The sequence below is a fragment of the Astyanax mexicanus genome, chromosome 11 (genome assembly GCF_023375975.1).
Source record: "Astyanax mexicanus isolate ESR-SI-001 chromosome 11, AstMex3_surface, whole genome shotgun sequence".
In the NCBI taxonomy this organism is placed as follows: Eukaryota; Metazoa; Chordata; class Actinopteri; order Characiformes; family Acestrorhamphidae; genus Astyanax; species Astyanax mexicanus.
The window spans coordinates 38,964,511-38,974,107 of NC_064418.1; the positions used below are offsets into that span (position 1 = coordinate 38,964,511).

The window sequence follows — 9,597 nt, forward strand, 5'->3', positions numbered from 1 at the left end:
TCTACAAACAATTATCGTAACAAGCCTACTACCCACTGCGCTGTCCACTGTGAGTGGTAATGCCCAGCCATGTATACATGAGGCACATGTAAATTAAATGCCTGAAGAGAATTAAGAATTAAAGAATAGAATTAAAATTAAAATTGTTTGTTTAACCATTGGGTCTTTTCTGTCTATTCCAACATATCAGATATCAATCATGACAAATAAAAATTTTGTGTTGTTGGAATAGTACTATGTGAACTATGCTATAATTTATATCTCCAGCAGCTACTGTACAATCTAAAACATGTAGTTTCACACCAGTGATACAAGTTAACTTTGTATATTTTACTGTATATAAAACTACAACAAGAGCATGTTCCAAAGGCAGCTTAGTGAAGGAAAACAAGTCTGAGACAGTGCAGGCAGCTCTGAGACAGCTTTATCGCTAACTATGCTAACAACTCCAGCTGATTTTCGCTACCTTCAAAAACAATGAAAAGATATTCTGACAAACTAACATCAGCAAATCCTCCAATAAAATGTTTTACAGAATACAATAAATCCTCCTCAGCATACCCGTTACATTCATCACTGCTCCCAAGCAAATCATGAATAGCTTATTAGCTTATCTGAAGAGGAAGCATTCTTTACTCAACAAACACAAAATTCCCCTACGCTTTTTCTAAGGGGACAAAAAACATGTTTTCAAGCCTGTTTCTCAACTCTTACACGTACAATATTACAGATCTTTGATACATGTCAACATACACATCTGAAGTAAACCTTTTACAGAGGGGTTCAAAATTATGAAGGGAAAGCAACAGTGCCAAATTAGTCTGTCAAGCATATAAATTTGAGAAACACATATAATACAGTTCCGGAACAAATGAAGAGACCACTTAAAAATGAACAGTTTCTCTTTACTATATATAGGCATTTATTTAAAAAGTAAAATAACATTGCTGTTTTGGTAAATAAACTACTGACAACATTTATCCCACATTTCAAATAAAAATATTGTAATTTAAAACATTTTCCTGCAGAAAATGAAAAATCGTCAGAAAAATACTGCTGATAATGCAAATAAAACAAGTTCATATTTATTTATTTAAGAAACAGCAACAATTTAACTCAGGAAAAGTTAACAAATCAATATTTGGGGGAATAAGTCTGATTTTTAATCACAGCTTTCATTTGCCTTGGCATGCTCTCCACCAGTCTTTCACACCGCTTTTGCCAAGCTGTTCAGCTTTGTTTGTGACCATCAGTCTTCCTCTTGATTACATTCCAGATGTTTTCAAATATCAATTTTTGCATACTGCTACTCTAATTTGTCAATATAAAATGAAACCATGAGTTTATACTACTCTACACAACTTAGAAAACAGTAAGATTGCACAGTGACAGAAAGGAAAAAGAATATATTTCCCAAATGATGCTTTATTCATTAATATGCTGTTGTTTTAAAAAAGGGGCATTATTGTTTGTATTATTATTGTTGTATTACAGCTCTGTAACAAATTAATAAACCACTTCAAAATTATTTTTTTTTTACCCAGGTTTTACTATTTGTATGTATAAGTTAAAGCAATTTTGGCATTTTGAGCCATGTACCCTAATCATAGACTACCAGTAACACGCATCCGACGCAGACCATAAAAACGGTGCTTTTTCTGCTTGGCAAAATCATAACCCTTTGCCACTGTTTATAAATTCAGCTGGATAAACCAAATTGGTTCAGTTTGTTCAAATAACTCCTCTGACAGCCTTTCACTTTTTGGCAGCATAAATTTTAGAGCTATTATCCACAAATTCAACATAATATTCTTAGTTTCAGTACGCCAAGAAAGTCAACACAGTGACACAGTAGAAAGACGTGCTTTACACATGCATTTCTGGACAAGCTAAGGAACACAGAACTGTCACTGAAAGTAAAAGAATCAGGTGGGAGACTAAGGAGGTATATTAAAACGTGATAATATTGCAGGACTTTACACAAACACAACTGAGAGGTTATGTACCACCATCAGTTCTTACAAGCATTGTCCTACCCACCAGAGGTACAGCTTACAGAGCTAGCAGCATGCCATAATAGATTCTATTTCCCTATTTACAGTCAATGGGTATACTCAGAAGCTGACTAAAGGTAAAATGCTACATAAAGTAACAGAATTTTGATCTGGTCTAAGTAGTACTGGTAGTACTTGAACACTGTGGCCAACAAATGCAGTGGAGCATCATAGCGTTCAACCTTCTCTGAGTACAGGAACTCCTTCTGACACACTCCTCATACAACATACAATTGCCCAACACAATCTCCAGACACCAAAACCTGCATTTTATGCCATTTTCTCTGGATCTTTGCTTCCTGCAGCATAGCTCACCAGCACAATCAAGTGAGTGAGGGCTTAATTAATTGTGATCGAGCAACTGGGCTGCATTTGGTGACGAATGTCATGGCAGACATGGCCCACTGGCAGCCTCTGGCTCTTCTGGCTAGAGAGCGTGCAGAGTCACGTCACCTAGATGGCAGGCAAAACGATGGTCACAGTACATTAGCCGCTGACAGTTAGCTTTCATTAGACAAACAATCTAAACAAACAAGAGCTTCATAATTGCAGTCTTGGGGAAGTTTTTGGCTGCCGCCAGTTGCCAAATGAACGCGAGCGTGGCCAAGTTCTGAGAGCACAATGGAGGAAGAGTAAACGCACACCATCCAACAGGCGCACAGCGCGGCTGGTACTGATCAAGTCCAAACGTCTAAAGGGACTCAATGTGGCCTAGCAGGTTCACTCGCTGAATCTGTCCGATTTCACACTTCCTAGTGTAATTCATTACCTCCGCCGACCACGACACCGCCAAGCAGCATAGGCGGCTCTGTGAAAGCCTGCGAGGTTATTCGTAATTATTTCATTACCCACACTGCCAAAATACCAGCTAGTGTTAGTGTTAGACTCGGGCAGAGAGGAGGGCAATATCACGATAATTTGATAATTTAACATATTGTGATTACATTTTTATCATATCAACAATACGTTTTTTTTTTTAAATACCAAAAAAGTACCAGTGAAAACTAAACAACAGCTAAAGTCATCCAGACTATGAATGAATCAAACATACATAAGGAATCATAGTAACTTACATAGTAACTTAAAAGTGTTATACAAACCAAAATACTCATTGTCAAAATGAAGCATTTAGAAGGCTCTTATCTGGGGTGCTGTTAACGTGCGCTTTCTGAGGCTGGTAACTCTGATGAACTCATCCTGTGCAACAGAGGAAACTCTTGCTCTTAATTTCCTGGAGTGGTCCTGATGAGAGCCAGTTTCATCAAAATGTTTTGATGGCAATAAATTCGAGTTAATAACTCTTGACAAGACACAGCTGTTAACTGAAAAACATTCCAGGTGACTCTACCTTATAAAGCTGTCTGAGAAAATGCCAAGATGTGCCAAGCTGTAATTAAAGCTAAATATGGGCACTTAGAAAGTATAAAACATATTCAAAACAATTCTATATGTTCCTGTGTAGTTCTGATATCTTTAACAACTAATACATTTTCAAACTTCAAGAAGAAGCATTGGACTTGGTCTCAACAACAGATTCTGTGTCCACCTCACCCTAAGGCTGAGGTCACACTTCTTCCAAATGAGGTTGAGACCAAGACGAGACCAAGACGAGACCAAGACTGGACTGCAACACTAGTAATTAGTACAGATTAAGTGTTCTGCATGAGAAATGATTTGAACAGCAGTTTTTGAGAATCTGCCACAACTGAGGCATTTTATCTTTGTCAAATCATCGCTATAAATATTGTTAATTATAAAAATGCTTTTAAAATATAGTAATGTATTTTTTTTTATGATATTGCCCAGCTCTACAGGGCCAACTATTGCTGATCCAGTCAGCCACCTGCACCACATCAAGCATGCCACCATGTACATACTGCATGTGTGTTCCTTTATCAGGGCTACTCCCACTTCACCACACAGCATAAATAAGCCTCTGGAGCTTCTGGAGTCCAGCTATCTCCCTCTCTCTCTGTCTTTTTCCCTCCCTCCCTCCCTGCCTCCCTCAACCACATCTACGACACAGAGCTCAATCTGGCAACCTCCATGAATCAGCCAGCTCTGTTAATTATGCGCCCTGAGGAGTAGAATTGATTAGCAAGGCCCTCAAACTGATGTAAATTGTTATTCAGGCCTATAAAAAGCGTGGGCCTACACTGCAGCGCGTAGTCGCATTCACAAAGCAGGGTCGTTTTTCAGGACCCCGTGCTCCTCTCCGTGCCAAGTTCTTGGAAGGCTGCTTTGACCTTCTTCCTGTGAGGCCTGGAATTTACAAGGACTGAGCGCCGGACCTTGGGAAGAGGAATGTGAACGGACGCGCTTCTGACAGGCTCTGATTACAGGGCGGGTTTACACGGCTGCACATGAAGCTGCGCGCCGGAGCTGCCGGCCCTCGTACCTGTTTTCATAAGGAATCCTTACAGCAGGAGTGCCGGCCCGGGATCGGATTCCACCTTACACAAAAAACACCTTGGGCCAGCAGAGTGTATACAAATCTACACTGAAGTGCTCGATTACACCAGAGTGCCTTTGTAATGCTCTATAATAACCACCGGCTTTTATTAACAGCGCGAAGGCCGGGTGAAAAGCAATACCGCCGTCACAAAACCCTTTCAAATTTAACAAACAATCAGCATACCTCAGCACAAATGCCTTTATTTAGAAAAAAAAAAGTTATGTACTATGTGCGCTTTCCTCCCAAACTCTTCTGTATAAACTGAATGTACAACTCCAGAACTTCAGAGTGTCTTCCAGAACATTTTACCATCATAGCACCTGTACTAAATCTAAAAACAACCTGTGTTATTATATGCTCTAACTTCTGTAGGTGTGTGCGAGTGTGTGTGTAAGTGTGTCTGAGACAGTGTGTGTGTGTGTGTGTGTGTGTACGTGTGTTCACCATTAGCCGAGCTATATAACCCAGTCACAGCCCTGGAGTAGCTAACAAAGTAATAAAACCTGAACAGAAAAAGTGGCCTTCCAGGTATTAGCTTAAATATTACTTTCTATCCCCTCACAGTAAAGCAGGTCAGTGTATCATGTACACTAAAATACAGGGATTTTACATATATTCACTGCAATATAATACCCAAGTGTTTTGTTCTAACTTCTTTACAGCCTGTGTGGTATACTTAAAGATTTACAGCATCCAGGATTGTTCACTGCACTGCAAAAAATCCATTTGCAAAAACTTTACAAAGTACATATAAATCTGCTAATGTTGTAAGCAAATGTCTCTTGATTTCTCAAAATAAGTAATCTCAAAACCACAAAATGATTAAATCTGGACTTAGGTCTGGACACAATAATCAGACTAACTTGAACAGTGATTTATCTGTGCTTATTTTGAGTTCAAACTACTTATAATAAAGGTGAAAAGTAAAATGTATTTAGATCATTATTGCTTAAATAAGCAAAGTAATCTTATACACCTACAATGCTCAGTAAGACGCAAATTCTTATCAGAGAATAAAAAAAAGATTTATTGCCTTGAAAATAAATAGATTTTTGTGTAGTGTAAAGAAAATCATAAAATCCATAAAATAACTGAAATAAGTGTTCAGGTTCTCAAACTGGGGTTTGTGTTAATGTTTGTAGTATTATGTGAAGTGCCCACTGAGTTGACATATGAAGAAAAAGTGAGGTTTTCAGAGAAGAGGAAACCAAAAGAAAATCATCCAAGATACACATTAATAACATTGCAAACTCACTGATATGCCAAAAGTTATGGAATAGAAGTCTATACTGTAAACTGATCATGAAGTGTTACATTTACGGTATATAAATTGAGAGATGGTATCTTGTGATTGAGGCTGAATGCTGGCAGAGCTTGAGTGAGGTCTTATAGTGGGTGCAGGTGGACGTGACATTACATTTCTGAAGTTGTGTTGAGAATACGTCATAGAAGACAGCGATTGTACAGACAAATCTAGATGTTACCAGTCATAAACAGCCAAGCTACTCTGACAAAAACCTATATTAAACGCAGGAGGGCCCATAAAGCATATCCCACAGGTAATGGCAGAGTTCTTTAGCTACCATGGGACAGGGCAAAAGTCATGGTAGAAAATAAGTGCTCCTGTCCCATGACCTGTGGCATGTAAGTGTAATCATTTTCACTCAAGTGCCTCAATATATACACTGCCTGGTTAAAAAAAAAAGAATGGATTTAACTAAGCAAATGATCTGGGGTTTCTGCAGTTGGTCAGGTCTAGGTTCAGCAACAGTATGTGCTGAACGAATGAGGTCAGCTGACTACCTGAAAATACTAATTACAGACCAGGTTATTGCATCAATGATTTTTTTTCTTCCCTGATGACCCAGGAATATTCCAAGATAACAATGCCAGGATTCATGGGGCTGGAATTGTGAAAGTGTGATTGAGGGAGAATGAGATAATCATTTTTACACATGGATTGAGAGAGTTCACCACAGAGTCCAGATCTTAACCTCATTGAGAATCTTTGGGATGTGCTGGATGGAGAAGTGCTGCTTTGTGCAGCGGTCAGACTCTACCATCATCAATGCTGCTGCAAGATCTTGGTGAAAAATGAATGTAATACTGGATTTAAATAAATCTTGTGACATTGCAGAAACTTATCGAACACAATCAAACACAATCAAAGCTAAACATACACACTTAGTCCAGTCAAAATATTATGACCACCTTCTTGTATCTACCCTCTTTACCCGTCTTATCAGCTCCACTATAGACTTACATACCTTCTGAAGTGTTTCTGCATATTTCTATACATACATAGTTTCTATACATACATTTACACTCTACTCTCTCTATTCTCTCTCTGAGAAGAGCTAAAACAGTGAAGGCAAGATAGAAGATCTAGCAAGCAGCTCAGGACCTCAATAACAATAACATGAAGTGTTATAGGCTGATATGAGACAGATCCTTCTCGCGTTTATATAAATACAAGATAAGAAGGTTCTGATGAAGCTGTGGATGAAGAAAGAGAGGAACATCAGACTCTTCCTGAAGTTTGCGCACACACACGCGCGCGCGCGCGCACGACACACAAGCGAGAACGCAAGCTGTGTGTGTGTGTAGTATAAGTAGTGTAACACAGTTCTGTGCTGTAGTAGAAGTGCTGGGCAGTGTGTGTATGATAGTGAGAGTGTGTGTACTCACCTCAGTGCAGGCTAAAGAGCAGGGCGGCCGCTCCTCTCTCTTTCTCCCTCTCTTTCAGTCTGCCTCTCTCTTTCAGTCTGTCTCTCTCTTTCTCAGTCTCTCTCTCTCTCTCTCTCTCTCTCTGGCCGCGCTGTGTTTAATCCCGCTCTCAGAGCGCCAGCAGCGAGCAGCGCCGCTCACACACACACACCGCCATACTGGATTCAGGCGGGCCGATCACGTGTCCGTCTCCACATTTCCTAAAGAGGCGGAGCTACGACATCAGGCCACGCCCCTCCGTCTCGCACAGCGCTTTGAAGGCGTCAAATCTTTTTTTGTTTTTTATTTGTGTTTTTAATATTTATTTATTGTCTGTATTTATACATATATTTATTTTACCTTATTGTTATTACTGATATTTGTATTTATACCTATCCTTTTTTTTTACTTTATTGTTGTCTATTATTATAATAATGATCATAATAATTATTATTTGTATGTGTCTTAATTTTATTGTTATTTTTTCTGTTTTATTTATTTATTTATTTTACTGTTCTCTATTATTATTATTATTATTATTATTATTGTTGTTGTTGTTGTTGTTGTTGTTATTATTATTATTGGTATGTATCTTTATTTTATGGTTGTTTATTCTGTATTATTTATATTAATATTGTTTGAGTATTTATTATTTATTTATTGTCTCTATTTATACATATATTTATTTTACAATATTGTTATTGTTACTATTTTTATTTGTATTTATACCTATTTGTACCTATTATTTATTTTATTATTATTATTATTATTATTATTATTATTATTATTATTATTATTATTGTTGTTGTTGTTATTTTTATTATTATTATTATTATTATTGTTGTTGTTGTTGTTGTTGTTGTTATTATTATTTCTATTATTATTTATTATTTATTTAAATATATATTTATTATTTATTTATTATTATTGCTATCCAGGGCTGGCTAAGCACTGAACAAAATACTTGAACAAAATACTGTAATTCTATGCTTACTGTGAATAAATGGAAGCACCAGGCCTGGTGAATTAGAAGGGAAACATAGCGACACCCTTGTTCACTTCAAGTGATTCAAGTAAACACATATACGGTTAAAGTAACAAGAATTCTTGATTTTGAAGAAGTTTAATTTGTGCAAATTGTTTAATTCCATCAATATCTCACCTGATTATATGTATTGATTTTTAATTGGTAATTTACAAGCAATGATTGGTGGTAGAAAAAGCACCATAAGAATCAGATGAATAGGGTAAACCTGCGATAAAGAATATTGGTTGTGAAATTCTGTGAAAACAACACCAATAAATCCATAATTCCTGGTATTTGCTTATTTAGGTACAGTCACATAGTATGGGAGTAAAATTGTCTTGTGATATATGAAGTATTGCAGAATCACAGTAACATGATATTATCATTATTGTGGGAAACGTATTGTGATAGTATCGTATTGTGAGATGCCCTGTGATTCCCACCCCTAGTGTCCAATGCACACTCCACACTCCACATTAACCGAAAAATTACATTTAGTTAATGGAGTATAACTGTGCACTGACATTTGCAGAAAAATGTCATGTTTAAAAAATGCTCTGGTGCAAAGGGACTGCCTGTGCTGAACGACTCCGGGTAGTTCATAAAGCAATGGTGCAGCTGATTTATTGGATTATGGCTTCACTCTGAGTTTAGGGAGCTGCTGGAGCCAGAGCGGTCCTGTTTTGATCACAGTGAAGCAACCCCAGGGCTGTTGATCTTGTGCTGGAGGGCTACAGGTTTAAGTGTCCACCTTTACAAAGCCTTTGAACATGGCACTTCATCGTAACCTGCACCCCCCTCAGGGAGCAGCAACATCTATCTGAACAAGAGCAGGACACAAACAGTAACAAAGGGTTTATATAAAAACTGATCCTCAGGGTTTTCTAGCTTTATAGTCCAAAAATATTAAATCTATTTAATATCTAATAAAAATAATCTATTTAAAGTTATTTTATACACAAGGTGCACAAGAAAGTTAAGCTAAGGATACTGTAATTCTTACGAGCACTGGATGTTAATCTACACAGATTTCTCTCCTAAAAAACTGTTTATTTGAGTGAGTAAAGCATTTCAGTTTATTTACAGTAAGCTTAGACTTGCAGATTTCCACTAAGGCTAGCTGCGTGACAGCGCTACTCTGAGGAACCCTAAATGTTTTGGTAAGCCAGGGTGATATTAGCTAGTGCTGGTTAGCTTTGTGCCACGTAGCTTGTTTTAACACGGTAAACACGCAGACTACAGGCTGATAATACTCACCTCTGAACGGCGAAAGAGCTAGCGCGGTTAGCGGATATTAACCCTTAAATTCTTAACTTAACTGAACTCAATGTAAAACGATTTTATTCCAAGTATTT

General features: G+C 37.6%; 1 protein-coding gene across 2 annotated transcripts in view; it reads right to left on the reverse strand.

The window, feature by feature from the left end:
- hdac4 (histone deacetylase 4) overlaps positions 1-7,400 on the reverse strand; it is a 243,633-nt gene extending 236,233 nt beyond the window's left edge. For both annotated transcript variants that reach the window (XM_022680188.2, XM_049485360.1), the window contains exon 1: positions 7,198-7,400. The gene's annotated coding sequence lies outside the window, so the exon portion shown is untranslated. The remainder of the gene's footprint in view (positions 1-7,197) is intronic.
- Between the last annotated feature and the right edge of the window lie 2,197 nt (positions 7,401-9,597).